The following is a 20,235-nucleotide window of genomic DNA, read 5'->3' as shown; positions in this document are numbered from 1 at the left end:
ACTCACTGAATAAGGAGGCTTGGGAAGATATTTCATCTCTACCAGGATGTGACTGGAGTGTGTGGCATTGCCAAGCCAGAGAAAACGCATTCAGAGGGCTGTGTAGTCTTTTTCTGCATAATCTTGGTACAGTAGAGTTTCTAAAATCAAAGTATGCAAATTTCTATATCATCCTGAGGAAAGAAACTCAAATATTTTGTGCCCGTTAGTGGGTGGTTTCATCTAGTTTCTGGGCCACCCTAATCAGACATGACTTGAATCTCTTATCATCCTTCAGGCTTGCCCTGCCCCGATTCTAGCATCTCCTTGTCTGGACTCCCCACTAGACTGTGAACTCCTTGAGGACAGAGCCATGTGGCCCATGTCTAGGCCATTGTACATACTAATAAAAAGCATTTAGTATAATCAAGACTTCAATGTGCTTTATATATATTAACTCATTTAACCCTCATAAAATCTTATGAGATAGAAATCACTATTATATATAGTTTATAAATGTAGAAACTGGGGCACAGAAAGGTTAAGTGACCTTCCCAAGCACACACAGCTAGAGTGGCAGAGCTGGGATTTAAACCCAGATAGACTAGTTCCCAGGTCCATACTGTTAACTACTACATTATATTGCCTTGTTTGAATGGATATGTAGGTTATTATGTTTATGGCTGTCCTTATTACCTCTGGTCACAGACAAGGTAATAATGTAAAAAGCATGAAGATTATAATTAAATATTTATAAGGTATCAAAGTAAAGTTCTCTATTCAATGTACAAATGTTTTCTGTGGAAATCAAACCTGGATGATTATCTAACCAACACTTTTTTTCCATTGCAATCAACAAAAATATTATTTAACCAGAGGCCCAGTGCATGAAATTTGTGCACTGGGAGGGGGTTCCCTCAGCCTGGCCTGTGCCCTCTTGCAGTCTGGGATCCCTTGGGGGATGTCCGCCTGCTGGCTTTGGCCCTTTCCCCATGGAGATCAGACCAAAGCCAGCACTCAGACATCCTTCTTGTAGTCCAGGGCTCTCACTGTCCAGGACCCCTCGTTCCTTACTGCCTGCCTGCCCCAGAGGCAGAAGAGGCTCCCACCACCACTGCTGCACTTGCCAGCTGTGAGCTGGGGGGGGGGGGGGGGGGAGCACCACTCAACCAGAAACTGAACTCGCTGCTCCTTAGCACTTGCCACGCTCCCTGCCCACTGGTGGAGGAGGCGATCAGGAGCCGGGCCAGCCAGGGGAGGGGCCATGGGAGGTTGAGGTGTCATGGTTGCACCCTGTCCCCCCTCTGCAGAGGCACCAGGACCACGCCACCACCTCTCCTGCCACCTCTGCGGAAGAGGGGGGCTCGCGCTGGGACCACCATGGCTGGCCTGGTGGCGCAGGCTCACTCACTGGTAGTTCAGGAAGGCCGTTCCACTGTCTGATCTAACTAGCATGTTAGCTCTTTATCATATAGCATTTTCTATATCTAAACAGCAATTATTTGCAACATTTCAGTATATTTTTCCTTGTTTTTAAATAGAGTGTCAAATTTTCTATGGAGAATGTATTTAAAGCTATACAATCATTTATGTGTTATGTATAGTAATGGGGGAAGGGAATACAAAAGGATTGTATTTCTCTTTTCCCAGCTTCTCTGAGGACTAACTATGCCTAAGGTCTGGGTCCTTTAAGGCTGAGGTTTTGAACCCTACCCTAAATAAGCTACCCAAGGGATTCTGATTGAGCTTGGAAACTACCACTTTAAAGGAAAAATTACTTCTGCCATCAAAGACACATCCACCCCCTGCATTATGCACTTACATAACCCCCCTCCCCTCTCCCCCCAGGCACACATTAACTATGCCTGGATACACTGTCATTCTGGTCTAGCTGGTTTGCTGTGTACTTTTTCCTCATTCACTCCTGTTTCCATCCCCTCTAAAACATCAAGCCTCATACTTTCTGTCCAGTTCAGATCTATATACTGAACTGGCTGCTCATTAGACATTTTTACGTGGATGTTTTACAGGCATCTCAAAGTCAATATATCTAAGACAGAACACATGAGCTTCCCCTTCAAATGTGTTCCTTCTTTTTTTAAAAACATATTTTTATTGATTTTTTTACAGAGAGGAAGAGAGAGGGATAGAGAGTTAGAAACATTGATCAGAGAGAAACATCGATCAGCTGCCTCCTGCATACCTCCCACTGGGAATGTGCCCGCAACTAAGGTACATGCCCTTGACCGGAATTGAACCTGGGACCTTTCAGTCCACAGGCCGACGCTCTATCCACTGAGCCAAGCCGGTTAGGGCAAATGTGTTCCTTCTGAGAGTAAATGGCAGCACCACCACCAGGTACTCTAAACAGAAACCAGGAAATCATGTTAATTATCCTCAGCCTCACATCTTATACCTACCCAATGATTCACAAAACCCAACAATTCTATCTGTTTAGTATCTTAAAGCCCCATTCCAACTCCCTCCAACTCTGTAATCCAAGCCACTGTCTCATCTAAGCCTCCTGACAGAAATTCCTCTTCCATCCTTTCATTTCTCCAATCTATTCCAACCCCCAGAGTCAAGAGGAACATCTGACTATATCATTTCTCAGTTTGCATCCTTTCAAAGCCTTCCAAATGCTTTTGGGAGAAAGGACAAAATCCTCCTTGTAGCTCATAAGACCCTACGTGGTTCTGCTCCCACCCACTTCTGCAACTTTATCTCATAGCCCTCTTTCCCTGGCTTTCCAACCTCTGAACATAGGGGCCGTTCATGAATTCCTTGAATGTGCCAAGTTCTTGCCCACAGCTTTTAGGCCTTTGCAAATGCATCCCCTTTGTCCATAACTCTCTCTTCCCCGTTTACCATCCAGATAATCCCACATTGATCTTTTGAACATCAAGTTCAATGTCACTTCAGTGGGGAAGCTGGGCTTCACCACCCACTCCTGCAGGCAAGTCAGGTTCTTCCACTATACACGTCCACAATTTACTTTTCCTTCACTACACTTCGTTGCATAGTGTATTTTCCTTTGAAATCCTATTACAGTTTATTATTTTTACATTTGCTTTGTTCTGTCACTTCTGATTGACTATGAGTTCTTTGAGTCAAAGACCAATCTTGTTCACTATTCTGTTAACAGTGACTAGGGCAAATCCTTGAATGAATGAATGAATGAATGAATGAATGCACGAACAAATTACTGCTATTCTAGAGGATAATAACAAGGCAAGTCAGGTTCTTCCACTATACACGTCCACAATTTACTTTTCCTTCACTACACTTCGTTGCATAGTGTATTTTCCTTTGAAATCCTATTACAGTTTATTATTTTTACATTTGCTTTGTTCTGTCACTTCTGATTGACTATGAGTTCTTTGAGTCAAAGGCCAATCTTGTTCACTATTCTGTTAACAGTGACTAGGGCAAATCCTTGAATGAATGAATGAATGAATGAATGCACGAACAAATTACTGCTATTCTAGAGGATAATAACAATAGACACTTGAGGCATACTTTTCCATTTTATCCCAATAACAATTCTGTGAGAAGTTATTATTGTCAACCTTTTACAGGTGAGGAAGTAATGTTCACAGGAGTAAGGTAGCTTGTCCAGGCAGTACAGAGCAATTCTTCCAGGATAAAGGACCATTGGGATCAATCCAAGTATTTTTTTAAATAATTTATCTGTTTTTAAATATACCTTTATTGATTTCAAAGAGGAAGGGAGAGGGAGAGAGACAGAGAAACATCAATGAGAGAGAATCGTTGATCAGCTACCTCCTGCATACATCCCAGTGGGGATCAAGCCCATAACCTGGGCATGGGCCCTCACCAGGAATCAGATCATGACCTCCTGGTTCATAAGTCGAAACTCAACCATATAGCCATGCCGGCCTGGCCACTCTGTTTTAAAGAATAAATAGTTGCCTACTAAAAAATTTTCTAGTTTCTTTGTCCTTTGTAAAAGCTAAAAAGTATTAACATCTTTTTGGTATTTCAAATGGGTTCTTCAGGATGACCAGAACTAGTTACTACCAATTCCCATTTAGAACAAAGCCCACTAAAACCTTTAGGGAAAGTCCGGATACATAAAAAGCATTCTACATTCACTGAAATGGCAAAAACACAGAGAAAGGAGCTGGATGGATTAAAGCAAATTAGGTAGAAAAAAGAAGTTGGTGTGATAAAGTCAGGAACAAAGAAAATGGATGAGATAAAGGAAGAAAGAGAAGGAGAGATAAGGACACGGGGAAACAAAGAGGCAAACAGACTGACCTCTTAAGTCCTTGGGAGAGTCCAGAAGAGAAAGAAGCAAGAAAAGTGCCATTTGTGCTTTGAACAAAAATAGTGGTGTATCGGAAGACCCAAGCATTGAGTAGCAAGTAGCCAGAGCATCTGGTGACCACCTGGGCTGTCCATGCCAAGGTTGTAGAGAGTTTTGGTAAATCATGTTCAACATAACATTTTCCATTTGCTCCTAATATATTTGTGTTTGGAAATGGGTGAAAGTAAGAGCAAGTTAGAGGAATGTCTTAGGCCAAAATACTGTATATACTGTGCCCCCCTGTTCTGTGCTCTGTTTCCCCTCTGGCACCACTCCAAGGTGTGCCCGGGCCCCTGTTACATTAATTAAGCAAGGACTGAGGTGTCTCACATGCCGTGGTGTCCTATGTAAGCAAACCAACATCAGTCTGTGAATGCCTGTTACAAAATAAAAATGCTAGGAACAACCAATCACAGTCAACCAAGCTTTAAGCTACAGCTCATCAAATAATATCCTTTCTTTACTTCTGCACTTTCTCAAGAATAGTCTTGGCTTCCAACAGCTTCCAGTTTAGTGCTGCCAGATTGGAATTAATTTTTGTTCAAATAAACTCTTAGAATATTTAATACGCCTCAATTTATCTTGAAACACCCCCTACCTGGGTGCTTCCACAGACCAGCCATGGGAAAACCATTTTGTTCCTCTGAATCTGTTTCCTTATCTATAAAGTGGAGCTAATCACTCCTGGCTGGCTTTTCTCTGCATCTTGGCTCACAGGATCTCAGCGGTGGCAAGGAGTGAGGGGAGAACGGGGAGAACCTCCAACCCGATGCATTATCCCGCTCACCACTCATTGACAAACTGGACTGGCTCTTTCACTCCTCCCTCAACGTCCAATACCTTACCTTTTAGACTTTTAGTATTAATCTATGACACAGTTTTTCTGGAATTATGTTTGTATAAATAGAAAAATTTTGTAGTCTTTCAAAGTTAAGGGGATACAATTTCTGCTTTATGCATTATACACAAGGAAATATAAATTGAGGGTAAGTGAAAAATAGCATCAGGTTGGCAAGATATTTTTCAAGGAAATCTAGATTTTTTCATATTGTTTTGGAACCCAAAGGTGGAAAAAAAAAGTAAGTTTCAAAGGTACATAATTGAAGATGCTGTCCCTGTGTACCCTTAGGGCCCAAGCTGTGAACCTGGACCAGCAGCTGCACGAACACCTGGGTATTTGTTAAAATTCAAAATCACTGGCCCCACCCCAAACCTACTCAACCAGAGACACTGAGTTTGGAGACCAGCAGTCTGTTTTCTGACAAGCCCTGCCCTTTGAAATTTGAAAATAATTGCTTAATGCTATGAAGTGGGAAGCTTGGATGGGAGGCAGGGGGAGTAGATAAGGAAGTGTGTGTTGGTGTGTTTTCATCATTAAAAATGAGGATAAGATTAGGTGAAAACATGTGAAATTGCCAATAGTCAATCACTTTTGACCTATATAAAATGTAAAAATATGATTTAATCTAACATAAGTATTTTTAAGTATTATGAGGATAGGATAATTACTGTAAAAAAAAAAAAAAAAAACCTTGCACAGAGACTGGATATCAAAGTTCAAAAAAATAGCTTCTCTACTTTATTTCTAATGCTCTAAAATGTACTGATTGGGGCCTCTATTCTCAGAAGCAAGCTATAAAGTAATTAGCAGATATGCCTTCCATTGGATCAATGGCAGGCAGCTCACCCCACACTCACCAGAAAGAGTTGTGTTGTTAGATGAAGAGTGCACCACCAGCTCACAATCCTTCTAAAACAACTAGTTGCCACTCTCCAATACCTAAAATATCAGATGTTTGTCTACACATACCTCTGGGTAAAAATAGCAACTAGGTTTACTCTCATGTCCTGCTTCTTTCAGGCATACACCTTACCCTTCCAAAAATGTTCTTTTCTTCCAGCTACTTACCTGAAGTTAAATTCTTGTGTCCCAAAACAATGGATACACACTTTGAATGATTATAAAATCAATGTTTATTAGCCTATAATTCATTTTCAAAATTTAAAGGAATCTACTAGTGTGTACATATTTTTTGGAACACTCTGTATGTGGCTTCTAGGGAGAGATAGAAATGAGCACCGGGCTCAAAAAAGCCATTCTGAAGCAAGCCATGAACATAAAGTTAAGGCTCTTGGCTGATGTCAGTGCAAATTAAGAGTGAGTCCCAGGTTTCTCTTATCTTGCTGGATTTGTCTGTGGTGCAATAAGCTGTGTGGTTGAAAATGGCCTAGAAAAAAAAGGAGCACACTTTCTAACCTAACTAGGTTAAGCAGATGAGTCATTGAACCCAGATGATTAAGGTAAATGTACATTACAATCTTTGATAGCTTCAAATGAAAAAGCTGGAGATGAAGTTGGAGGAGGAAAAAGAAAAGAGAGGAATAGGAACAAAATTTTTTCTGGGATGTATATAACCTCTTTCCAAATTACAGTTAAAGTGTTTAAAGGATCAGAGTTCTGTTCTATGCATCCTTTTTTTAAAAAATGTTATTTTATTGATGTTAGAGAGAGAGGAAGGTAAAGGGAGAGATAGAAACATCAATGATGAGATTCATTGATAGGCTGCCTCCTACTGGGGATTGAGCCCGCAACCCAGGCATGTACCCCTGACCGGAATTGAACCTGGGGACCCTCCACTGAGCCAAACCAGCCAGGGCTGTCTTATGCATCTTTAAATAATTCTCTCTCCCACACCAGGGAGAGAGGGACAGTCAATAAATAGTCAATACTCATGAATGACTGCAGAGACAGAAAAAAAATAAAGGATCTATAGATTTCCATATAGTAGATGGTTGGCAGGATATACACTTTTATTAGGTGTCTCAGTTAGTGAAGACTTGCTATGGACTGAATATTTGTGCCCATTTTGGCCCCCCAAAAATGTATATGTTGAAACCCTAATTCCCAATCTGATGGTATTTGAAGATGAGACCTTTGGGACATAATTAGGTTATGAAAATGGAGCCCTTATAAATAGAATTAGTGTCTTTAGAGTAACCAGAGCTCTTCCTCTCTTCTCTGCCATATAAGGATACTACAATAAGATGACTATTTGTAGACCAGAAAGAGGGTCTATACCAGAACCTGACCATACTGACACCTTGGTCTTGGACTTGCAGTCTCTAAAACTGTGAGAAATGTTTCATGTTTAAGCCATCCAATCTATGGTATCTTGTTATTATAGCAGCCCAAATTGGCTAAGATAAGACTCTTTAGCCATTCAGATTTTAAAATAATATTTCCCATCTTTACAATCTGCCCCCAAATTAATGTATTATTATCAAAGCACCTGTCCATGTCAGAAATAATCCAAATGTTTAAGGAATCACATCCCATGGGGAACATTATTGCCCTGCTTTATGTTGGCTCTCACTTGTTGGGAAAATGAATCTGTCCTTCTCTGTTCATTACCAGAGCTCACAGCCAGATGGATAACCTTACAGCTCAAACGTGAGGCTACAGTACACTTGGGGAGTTTGTAGTTATGTATTTTCTTCCTAATGACAATCTCTAGCTTGCCTTCTAGTCCAAGCCATTCGACATTAATCTTTCAGATCCACCACCTGATAGCAAAGGGCAGAGCCATTTTGTAACCAAATTGGGTGTGGTATAAGCACTACAGCTTATAAAGAACATGACAATCCTGAGATAATTGGAACTAGGTACAGGCAATATATTATGCATTCTGTTCCTTCTTCATTATTCGTGCGCACCCTCTATTGCACAGGCAATTTTGTTTTGAATGCATATGTGTATCTGATTATAAGAAGGGGTGAACTAGTTGTCATTTACTGTGAACCAAAGATACCTTTGTCTGGTCAGTTTTCCCTGTCACCTAAGTATTAAAGTTATATTCTCCTCTAAATAAAATTTTAAAACATTTCTATTAACTATAAAAACTTATGAGTATTTAAAATTTTTCTTTTCAACCTAGTCTTTCTGACCTAGTCAAATAAAATGTTAAAAAATATTAAAAGGCGGTTAAAGTAACATAAGATCGATCTCTCTCTCTCTCTCACACACACACACACACAGAGACACACACACACACAGTCCTTTTTTTCTCCTAAGGGCACTCAATGGCTTCTTTCCTTCATTTCACCTCACTCTTCTTACAGACAGGCCCCTACAGAACTGTTAGCCCAAATCACAGCTCAAGAGATCTTGTCAGGAGGTTCAAGAGAGCACCTTCTCTCCCAGCTGTCATCAACACACCCTTCATTCTCCCTGCTTATGTCAAATTCATTAACATATAAGTGCCCTTAGCACTTCCCGAGTCTTCCTCCTGTATTAGTTTGCCAGAGCTGCCATAAGAAAGTACCATGGTCCTAGCTGGTTTGACTCAGTGGTTAGAGGACTGAAGGGTTACAGGTTCAATTTCATTCAAAGGCCTATACCTCGGTTGCAGGCTCGGTCCTCTCAGATCGATGTTTCTCTCTCTGTGTCTCTATGCCTCCCTCCACTGTCTCTAAAGATCAATGAAAAAAATATCCTCAGGTGAGAATTAACAACAACAACAACAAAAAAGTACCACAAACTTGGTGACTTAAACAGCATTTATTTCCTCACATTTGGAGTCTGGAAGTCCAAGATCAAGATGTCAGCCTGGTCGGTTCCTTCTGAGGGCATCTCTTTTTGCATGTTCTTCACATGGTCTTCTTCTGTGTGTCTGCTCCAAACTTCCTCTTCTGATAAGGACACCTTGTCATATTGGATGAGGAGTGACACTAATGACCTTATTTAAGCTAAATTACCTCTTTGAAGACCTACCTCCAAATACAGTCACTTTCTGAGTTTCTGGGGATTAGGATTTTAAGATGTGAATTTATGAGCAGCACAATTCAGCCCACAATACCCCCTCATGGAAAGGAAGAGGGTAAGTGGGAAGATGAAGAATACATAACTGATTTCCTTCAGTAAACCTGAATGGGGGGGTGGGGAAAGAACTGTTTTCTCCACTGACTTGATTTAGGAGACTAAAGTAATGTTCTGGGACTTGGAACAGCACAAAGGAGAGAGGAAACAGAGTGCAGAGGATAAATGGTGATGAAAAATTTTAAATTAAATTAAATAAATTGACTGGGAAAGGGAATAAAGAAACTTTCTGGATGATTACACTATTTTATGTCTTAATAAATATTTGTGCTACATAAGTGTAAAAAAAATAGACATAGAAACAACCTAAGTGTTCTCTGCACTCTGTTTCCTACTCACTAGATACTAGAAGCACTGAACCTCGGGCCCATGAACTTTCCAAGGGCCAATGAAAATGTCTGAAAGGTAAAAATTTAATGATTTTCAAATATGAAAATAAAATTGTAATCAATAAACGTATAAAAGCCTATAAAACTTAACATTATGTCAACTAGTCAACTGCAACACAACCTAATTGTCATATCATTCATTCATTCATTCATTCATTCATTCACAGTGCCTCCCAAGTGCCAGTGACTGTCCCGGATGCTGGGGATCTAAAAATGAACACAGGAGACAAAATTTCCTATCACCAAGGAGTTCACATAGTGATGCATGAGAGGGAAACAGAAAGCATACATATTACATATTAGAAATGGTGACTGTTATGGAGAAAACTAAAGCAGAGAAAGTGAATGCAGAGAGCCAGGGAAAGGGGACTTGCATTTAAATAGGTCTTTAGGAAAGGCTGAGTAAAGTTTTCAAAGAAGTCTGAGAATTCACCACCCAAAATTTGCGGGGGGAATAGTTTTAGGGGGAGGCTAAAGCAGAAGCAAAAGCACGCCATAGTGCCTGAGAACCCTCTCGGAGGCCAGTGTGGCTGTGTCAGAATGCATGAAGGCAGGAAGCCAAAGGACATGCAATCATTATCTCAATGAGATATCTGAAACCCTGTGTTTATTGCAGCATTATTCTCAACAGTCAAGTGGAGATGGAAGAGAACATAGGAGGATAAATGGTGATGAAAAATTTTAAATTAAATTTTAAAAAAAGAATTGACTGGGAAAGGGCATAAAGAAACTTTCTGGATGATTACACTATTTTATGTCTTAATAAATATCTGTGCTACATTAGTGTAAAAAATAGACATAGAAACAACGTAAGGGTTCACTGGCAAATGAATGGATAAAAAAATGTGAGATATATATAGGATGCACACACACGCACACACATACAACACACAAAATGGAGTATCATTCAGCCATGAAAAAGAAGAAGTAAATCTTAAAATTTGGGGCCAGATAGTTGGACTTTGAGGGCATTATGCCTAATATCTAAAAAGATCTTGAAATGGCCAAAGGATGAAGAAAGGCCAGTGTAGAGAAGCAATGTCGATTGGAGTATAAGAATAAAAGGCAGTGGAGAGTTTGCTGATGCTGTAGAATAGAAGAGAACCTGAGATTTTAATAAATTGGCATAAATCTTGCACAATTTTGCAAGTCTGAGAGCAAAATGAATAAAGATTGACCTTGCATCAATAAGTAAAATACTTTTTAGGTTAGATTATGATGGTTCATGGCTTTGTGGGGTGTTCAATTATTAAATGTAATATAATCACCCCAAAATTAGTAGTTTAAAATAATAACAAAATTAATTTTGTTCATGAAACTGCAATTTGGACAGGGCTCGGCAAGAACAGTGTCAGCTGTGAAAATCCGAAGACTAAGGGCTGGAATCATTGCAGTCTTTCTTCCCCACATGTCTGATAGGGTTGATGCTGGAAGAGTCAGAGGGTTAGCACCACCGGACTTGAGTGATGTTGTGTTTATTGTGTACTATATTTTCCTTTGCTCAGAGCAATGGGGGGGGGATCTTTTGTTATGTTAATGAGGTGATTTTTGTAAAGTGCTTAAGCAAAGCAACCTTGATTAGAGGACTGGAACTTCCAGTCCAGCCCACGACTTCCAGGGAGGGGAGAGGGGCTGGAGATTGAATTCAGTCACTATTGCGCATGTTCATTCAGTCGTGCCTATGTAATAAAGCATCCATAAAAAACTGAAAGGACAGGTTTTGAGAACTCCGGGTAGTGAACACATGGAGATTCGGGGAAAGTAGAGTGTAGGGAAGCTCTTAGCTCCTTCCTATATACCTGCCCTATGCATCTCTGTCATCTGATTATTTCTGAGTTATACATCCTTTTACAATAAACCAGTAATCTAATAAATAAAATGTTTTCTTAAGTGATGTAAGGGGGTCATTAGAACCTCTAGTTTACAGCAGGTCAGTCTGAAGCAGAGGTGACAACCTGGGCTTGTAATTAGCATCAAAGTTGGGGCAATCTTGTAGAACTGAACCCTTAACTGGTGGAATCTGATAGCATCTCTGGGTAGACACCGTCGGCATTGAGTTGAATTGTGGCACACCCAGTTGTTGTTGCAGAATTGCTGGGTGTGGAAAAAACTCCACACACTTTGGAAATGGTGATCAGAATCTTAGCTTTTATGTGTCCACTGGACTCTGTACATGGTCTCTCCAGCGTGGCAGTTTCAGGGTTACTGACTTCTCACACATTAGCTTGGGACTCCCATGGTGAATGTCCTGAGAGACAGAGGAAGCCTGGTAGACGCTGAATCACCATTTATGATCTAGTCTCAGAAGGCGTGCAACATAACTTCTGCTGCTTTCTATTTACTAGAAGTTAGTCACTAAAGCCAGCCTATATTCAAAGGGAAGAGGATTAGACTTCACAGGTGGGAAAAGCCCCAAATAATTTGTGTACATGCTTTAAAACCACTATACACATGCTTTACTTACAGCTCTTTAGCTACCTAGAGTGTACTTTCATAGGCCTCTGACCCTGATGCTGCCAGGCTCTCTGAGCATGGCCCCTTTCATAGGGGTGATGGCCCTGCTAAGCCTCTTTGCTGGAGAAGAGGCTGGACTGTAGATAAAGTTTTGGGAGGGAAATAGAGGAAGAAGTCCTCCTACTTGTGCCCACAGATGATAAATAGGGATAATTAAATTTTAAGAAACCATTTGCTGTTATTTGTGATGGTGTAGAGGTGGTCTGACGGAGAAGATGGACAGAGAGCGTGGTTGGGTAATCAAGCAATATATAAAACTATTGACTTCTGGGCATCTTCACCTAGATATCCAATCAATGCCTTGAACTCAATATATCCAAGGCTGAACTCAACTCTATCCTTCTTCAACTCTTCCCTCTTGTATTTCCTATTTTTATTTCCCCACCCAGCACCTACTCCTATTGCTCAAATCAGAAATCTGATAACCAAGTGATATCCTCTCCATCTCTTCCACTAGCTATGTTCAATTAAGTAGAAGTCCACCTCCTTAATATGTCCCGAATTTATCTCTTCCTCTCTTTCCCTATTGCTTCTGCCTTAATTCAATCTTCAACATCTCCCATTCACAGTAACTGGTTATCTTGTCTCTCCTCTTATCATTTCATCTTCCAAATGGTCAATTATTACCTTTCTAAAGCAGATTTAATAAGGACATTGTCTTGGGTAAAACAGTGTTTTCTTATTACTCTAATGGCATTGCTTATAGGATGAAGATTCTAGTTTTCTGCAGGACATGAAAGGTCAGGTTTCATTTTTCATCCACATGTGCACCCAACACTCCATCCACTCCATCCTTCTCACCTTTCTGCGAACACACTGTGTTCTCTCTTGCCTCTGTAACTTTGAGAATCATTTTTCTTCCTGAAAAGTCCTTTACCCTGGATCATCAGCTCAAATCCTCCATTTTCAAATCCCAGCTTCAATGTCACCTCTATTGTAAAATCTTCACTCTTCATTCCTAGCATCTCCTACCCACTTTTTAAAAGAATTCACACCATATCTATAATAATAAAAGGGTAACATGCTAATTAGACTGGACATCTTCCGGACATCATTCCAGATGTCCTTTCTGATGAAGCCGGGGCCAGAGGAAAGCCAGCCTGGGTTCCAGGTTCCAGGGGAAGGAAGGCCTATTCTTGCACAAATTTTCATGCATCGGGCCTCTAGTCTTATCCTATATAATAAAGAGGTAATATGCAATTGACCATCACTCCAACACACAAGATGGCAGCTCCCATGTGGCCAAAGATGGTCGCCCCCATGTGGACACAAGATGGCCATCAGGGGAGGGCAGTTGTGGGTAATCAGACCAGCAGGGGAGGGCAGTTGGAAGGGACCAGGCCTACAAGGGAGGGCAGTTGGGGGTAACCAGGCTGGCAAGGGAGGGCAGTTAGGGGTGACCGGGCCAGCAGAGGAGGTCAGTTGGGGGCAACCAGGCTGGCAGGGGAGGGCAGTTTGGGGCAATCGGGCCATCAGGGGAGCAGTTAGGTGTCAATTAGGCTGACAGGGGAGTGGTTAGGGGGTGATCAGGCTGGCAGGCAGAGGTGGTTAGGGGCAATCAAGCAGGCAGGCGAGTGGTTGGGAGCCAGCAGTCCTGGATTGTGAAAGGGATGTCTGACTGACCTTGAGGGGTCCCAGATGGAGAGGGTACAGGCTGGACTGAGGGACAACCCCCCCCCCATGCACGAATTTCTTGCACTGGGCCTCTAGTCTATATATATAAAAACCTAAGCAACCAAATGCCTGAACGACCAGTCCGCAGGTCGCTATGACAGGCACTGACCACCAGGGGACAGATGCTCAACACACAGGATTGGGCTCCCTCCTGTCTAGATCAGGCATGCAGAGATTGGGCCGAAATCAGCTATCTGACATCCCCCAGAATCCCAGATTGTGAGAGGGTGCAGGCAAGGCTGAGGGACCCCATCGGTGCATGAATCTGTGCACCGGGCCTCTAGTTATTTCATAATTAACAATTTCCATACCACTATACCATAAAACCTGTAAGTTCCTTAAGCATAAAAATCATGACCTTGTCCATTTTGACATCTCACCTGTGATTGGCACAGAAAATACAATCAATAAATAATATGTTTTAAACTAATGAATGAATGAATTCAAATTAGTATTTTTTAAGCTTGCACAACTTTATACTTCCTTATGACTTTCACTGATTTATACCCAAATAATTAATTTTATTATGCAGTTAATGTTTATGGTGCCATTCCAGAGGGACACCCAAAAAGGGATTTAGAGCATATTTATTCCAATAATATCAATTTTCAGATAAGGAAGGCAAAGCACAGAGAAGAAGGAAAGAAACAATTTATTGATCCAGCCACATTCACATATATATCACATTTAGTCTTCATGTCAAACATATACTTCAGGTGTTGTTAATTTTCAGTCAAGAAAATATACTTCAGAGAGGTTAACTTCTTCCTCTGTCACACAATAGATAGGGCTTCTAACCCTGGCTCGTTTGTTGTTCCTTCCAGTATACCCTAATATATTTTACTTGTTTTTCCTTCTCATTTATTACTAAGATATAATAATGACCTCCATTACTAAAACCACATTAAATTTTCTTATCCATTCTAGTCTATTTTTTAATGTATTAGAGGAAATATTTGAGTAAAGGTATAATATCTGCAAAGAAAGGGAACATGGGAGTGAATCACCAGAGACATGATAGTAGGGAGGAGAGGTCACAGGCCTCCTTGGAATCAAGTGTTCATGAAATCAATTTCTAATTCTACATTTGATTTGGTATCACCCTGACCAAATACATAAAAGCGAAAGAATAAGTATACCTCACAGCCAGTTTTGCTCAGTGGATAGAGCATCGGCCTGCAAAGTAAAGAGTCCTGGGTTTGATTCCGGTCGAGGCCACATACCTTGGTTGCAGGCTTGATCCTGCATGCGGGGCGAGTGTGGGAAGCAACCAATCGATGTGTCTCTCTTGCATTGATGTTTCTCTCTCTGTCTCTCCCCATCTCGTCCACTCTCTCTAAAAAATCAATGGGAAAATATCCTTGGGTAAGGATTAACAACAACAACAAAGAATAAGTATACCTCAGGAGACTATGATGAATATGAATTGTGATTACTTTTATAGGTACCTAGCACCTCCTATAGTGGTTACATGAACTCTAGTTTCTTCATTCCTTCTTGAAGTCTTATAACATACAACCTTAAGATGTATCATATCTAATGGACTCAATAAGATAGATTAAAACATATTTTCTCATTATATATATTTTTCAGAGTGATCCTCTGTGTAGGACTGCTTTTTAAAAACTAATCAGGAAGAACCACACTTTCTCAAAGAAGTTTGACCTATATCGTGATCATTTATGATAGAAGAAAGAAGAAGCAAAACAAACTATACTTGTTAGATAATTAGATAAAACATACAAGGGCCAGATTTCAACAAGCTTAGGTTATTGAAGAAATCGTAGTCTTTTGTGAAAAGAAATAAGAGAGAAATAAGATGGATGGATGGATGGATGGATGGATGGATGGATGGACTGAAGGATGTAACACTAGATAATGTAAGCCATAACTAAGTGATTCTACTTAAGAAAAAGTAACTTCTCTACCTGAGACTTGCCCAGATAAGTAAGCCACATGAATTGTGTAGCAGCCATCCACCCACAAAGATTCACAGAAAAGAGAAGTGGTCAGTAACTTAGAAATTACCGGTATCAGAAAGATGCTTATCAACACTGTCAAAAAATAGCCAGTTCCTTTAATAACAGGGGGACTGCAAAGCTTCATAATTCTAGCTAACAATGGAGTCACTAAAAATGTGTAGAATTTCTCAGAGCTTATGTATTATATTTTCAAATAAGTACCTTGTCATTTTAAATATATTTTATTGATTTTTTACAGAGATGAAAGGAGAGGGACAGAGAGTTAGAAACATCGATGAGAGAGAAACATCGATCAGCTGCCTCCTGCACACCCGCCAACTGGGGATGTACCCGCAACCAAGGTACATGCCCCTGACCGGAATCGAACCTGGGACCCTTCAGTCCGCAGGCCGATGCTCTATCCACTGAGCCAAACCGGTTAGGGCTCTATATCTATTTATAAATTCATGGTTTTATAATGTTGAAATAAAAATAAAGTTTGTATGCCTAACCTCATTTCTTTAAATAGACATTCATTCTACTTATGGTTAGCTTCTAAAGTACTAAATTTATGACATAAACCTTTGTGGTGCTGCCTTCTTCAGAACTGTTAATGGATTTGCTGTTTCTTACAGAATTTTTGAAGTCAATTCATAATGGATCAACACATAGAAATGTTACCAGTGTTCATTGCAGCCATCTTTCATGCGACATGCTCATGCAAGGTTAACATCTTTAAAGTGGAAGACTGAGAAGAGTATGGGTAGAGTCCCTCAGCTTCCTTCCTGTTAACCAAAAGGAGAAGAGATGAGCATTTATGAATACCAAGGTTTAGTCACCAGGAAAAAAAGTTTTTGTAGATCTGAACAAAGAGGCATGGCCACTCAAACCGGAGGGTCAGATAGAGAACTGCACCTCTGTGTGCTTCTCATTGCACACTGAGGGAAGGGACCAACTTGGTATATAGAAGCCTTCTTGCTTTATTTTTCTATTTCTTGTTTTCTTTCCCTCGTTTTCCTTTGCATATATTTCTCTTCTCATTTTTTTTCTCTTCATCTCCTCTGTGGTTATTTTTTTTCCCTCCTTTGTTCCCCACCACCCCCCACCCCCACTTTTAAAATTTCACCAGCAATTTTTCTTACCTGTTAAATTGTGTTTCAGGGTACTCACAACTGTAGACCTACTTTTGCCCCACCCTGTATAAATGTGTCAAATAATAATTTTTTAAAAGCTGAGAAGTCCTGATTCCACAAATAGTGCAGAGTGAATCTTTTCCAAGTTTGAGAGCTTCATGTAATCTACACCATAATGGTTGTAGAGAAGGCACTGTAACCCCCACTTAAACTGAAACATAAAGAGGGTATTTGTCCGTTGATTTATGGGCCCACATTCCAGATCTCCAGATGCCCTTTCCTATGTTCTTTCTATTGCAAAAGGATAATACCTTCATGCATTACTTTCCAATTACCTCAGAGCATATAAAAGAATAATGGCAAAGAAAACGTGAACCAGAAGTGCAAATAGTAATCTCAGCTTTCCAGTCCAGTAGAGCCAAAGAATTTTACTGCAGGACATAGTGATCATTACCCCAGTCAGGAGGAAACTGTTGGACTGAAACAAATGAAAGAGATTGAGAAATGCTCTGGTGAAATCGGTGACATTTCACCTTATCCAAAGATTAACTCAGTGAATGGTGTAACTGAAAGAATGCGATTTAAAGACATGCCTTGCAAATACTGAAACTCAATGTTTTTCAAAGAGATTAATGTTAATAGCATGAGGGTAAAACCTGCTTGTGATTAACAGGGGAAAAAGCTTCATCTGGGAGATCCTCTTGATTAGATAGGCCATTCCATGCAAACTGCCACAATGACCATCAGAAAGGCATCCTTGAAATACACAATGAAAGGTTTTAAAAGAAATTGGTTTACCTAGAGACTAGGGAACAATACAATTTAGTCCTTGTGTAAAAAGGTGCAGCCAGAGGAAATGATGGTGTGTCTTCGAGGGGTTCCAAAAAATTGAACAAAAATGAGAAACAGACTATGTTGCTGCTTCATTCAATTTTCATCACTTCAATGGCTACTCATCCTCTTTCCTACTCCTCACAGTCATGAACAACCTGGAACCCACAACAGAAGAGAAAACAGAGTAATCACCCCAAAGACTGTACCAGTCAAGCCTGGCCTGGAATTAATTTCAGGTCAATAAGGCATGCATGGGAGGAAGTGGATATACTTCCCTAACATTCAAAATTCACAGTCATCACTTAAAATAGAGATGATTTTATCAGCAAAATTAGAAAATACTTAATGTACATTATGGGGTTGAATGGAAGGTCAGACAAAGGCCAAAGGAAAGGATGATTATAAAGTGAGAAAGAAAAAGCCCTGATAATGAAAACATAAGTAATATATTAAAGTTCAAAGAAATAAATATGTTGGTTGTATTATAAATTTAAATGATGAATATGAAGAATATTTGTTCAAATGGAAAGATAAAATGGATGATAAAAATTTATGTGGTGTTGTTGTTGTTTTTTTAGTTGGAATTACAGACAGTTTCCAAATTGAAACTAGATAATGTTCCAAAGGTAATTTGAAAGGTGCTTATTTGGAGTGTAGAATATATGTTGCCATGGAAACATTCAAAACTCTAAATTAAGTTCCTTGGTTACCTGTGAATTTGATTTAAACCAAATATGTAGCAAAGTAATATTTATATTTTGAATTAGTAGAAAATAAAACTGTTGCATTAGAACAGAATTGGTTACTGAGAGATGAAAAATTAGGGAAATAATTGCATGGAACTCCTGATAAAGGGCTTCTGGGAGGTATCAAAGAATTTAGAATTTGATTGTACCAGATTATTATTTAGGTCCACTTTCACTTTCTTCTCTAGCCAACATCAGTTTCCTTAGTGATCACATCTAGTTTATTCTAAGATTTCCCAACTTTATAACTCTAGCTTAGACCTCTCTGCTCAACTGCTGTCAAGTATACTCAATGCTTTCTTGACCTTAAACTTAACATGTCCCAAACTGGATTTCTGATCCCCCTACCCCACCCCACCACCAAACCTGACCCACCCTCCATTTTCCTCATCTCAGTTAATGGCAACTTTATTCTTCCATTTCTCCCTCCTCTTTTCTCTCATTACCTAAATCCAATCCTTTAGTATATCCTCTTTATTGCCCCAGTTCTTCCCTATCAGAAGCAGCATTAATTGACTGTGAAGCTGGAAAGATATGCAAGAGGTAGATAATGACAGGACTTATAAGTCAGGGTAAAAGGTGGACTTTATCTTCAAAGTCATGAGTTCCACAGTTGCAGTTTCAGCAGATTTGAGTTGCAGGGAAAGCATTGTTAACTGCTGGAGATAGAGACCAGACAGAATACTTTGGCTGTTTTTTTTTCTTTCCATTAAAAAAAAAGTGTCTCTGTGATGGATGATAAGAGTAAGTAAGAACAGAGCATTTGTGAAATAAGTATTTATTCTTTCAGGTATTCAAGTTATTTGTTTTTTCAATTTACTCAGCTAATATATGAACTCTTACTCTGTGCCTGCTGGCATTGTTCTAGCAGGGTAAGGCATTGTTTGCAATACCTTTGCATTACATCCAGAATTGTACTTTCATTTCTCATTTTCTCTAGTTCATGACACCATGACCTCTTAGCTATATTACTGCAACTTACTCCTAACTGGTCACCCTGCCTTACTCTTACCCTCAAAAGTCCCTATCAGCACAGCAGCCAGAAAGATCATGTGAAATCATTAGTTAGCTCATGTCTCTCCTCCACTCAGAAACGACTCCCATCTCACTCAGAGTAAAGTCAAAAGTTTACATTGCTGTGTGCCCCATCCCCAACCCCTTCGAGTTCATCTTCTACTCTGCTTCTCATGCTCATGTAACTCCAGCCTTACTGGCCTATTCCTCTTCCTTGAGCACTCAGTTCTGATGCTCCCTTAGAGTCTAACCCTGCTGTTCCCACTGCCTGAATGTTCGCTACATAACCACATAAGGAACCCGCACCTCACCCCTACTGGGTCTTTGCTGAGAGGTCTTCCATGGCCATCATATCTTTTAAAAAAACTCCCCCCTCCCCTGCCACTCTTTGCATGTCCCATATCTCTTCTCTTCTCTTCTCTTCTCTTCTCTTCTCTTCTCTTCTCTTCTCTTCTCTTCTCTTCTCTTCTCTCTCTCTCTCTCTCTCTCTCTCTCTCACTTTCTTAACTACTATTACCATTTAACAGATTATACATTTTACTTATTTGCTCATTGTCTATCTCTCCCATTCTAGAATGTAAGCTCCATGAGGGAAATGACTTTGTCCCGGTACCTAGAACGATGCCAGCAAGCATAGAGTAGGCGTTCATATATTTATTGGATAAATTGAAAAAAACACACACAAATAACTTAGATACCTGAAAAAATAAATATTTATTTCACAAATGCTCTGTTCTTACTTACTCTTATCATCCATCACAGAGACACTTTTTTTTTAATGGAAA

This window comes from Myotis brandtii, unplaced genomic scaffold (assembly GCF_000412655.1).
Source record: "Myotis brandtii unplaced genomic scaffold, ASM41265v1 scaffold967, whole genome shotgun sequence".
NCBI classification, from domain to species: Eukaryota; Metazoa; Chordata; class Mammalia; order Chiroptera; family Vespertilionidae; genus Myotis; species Myotis brandtii.
The sequence above is the reverse complement of the archived record's forward strand: the minus strand, read 5'-3'. Positions refer to the sequence as shown.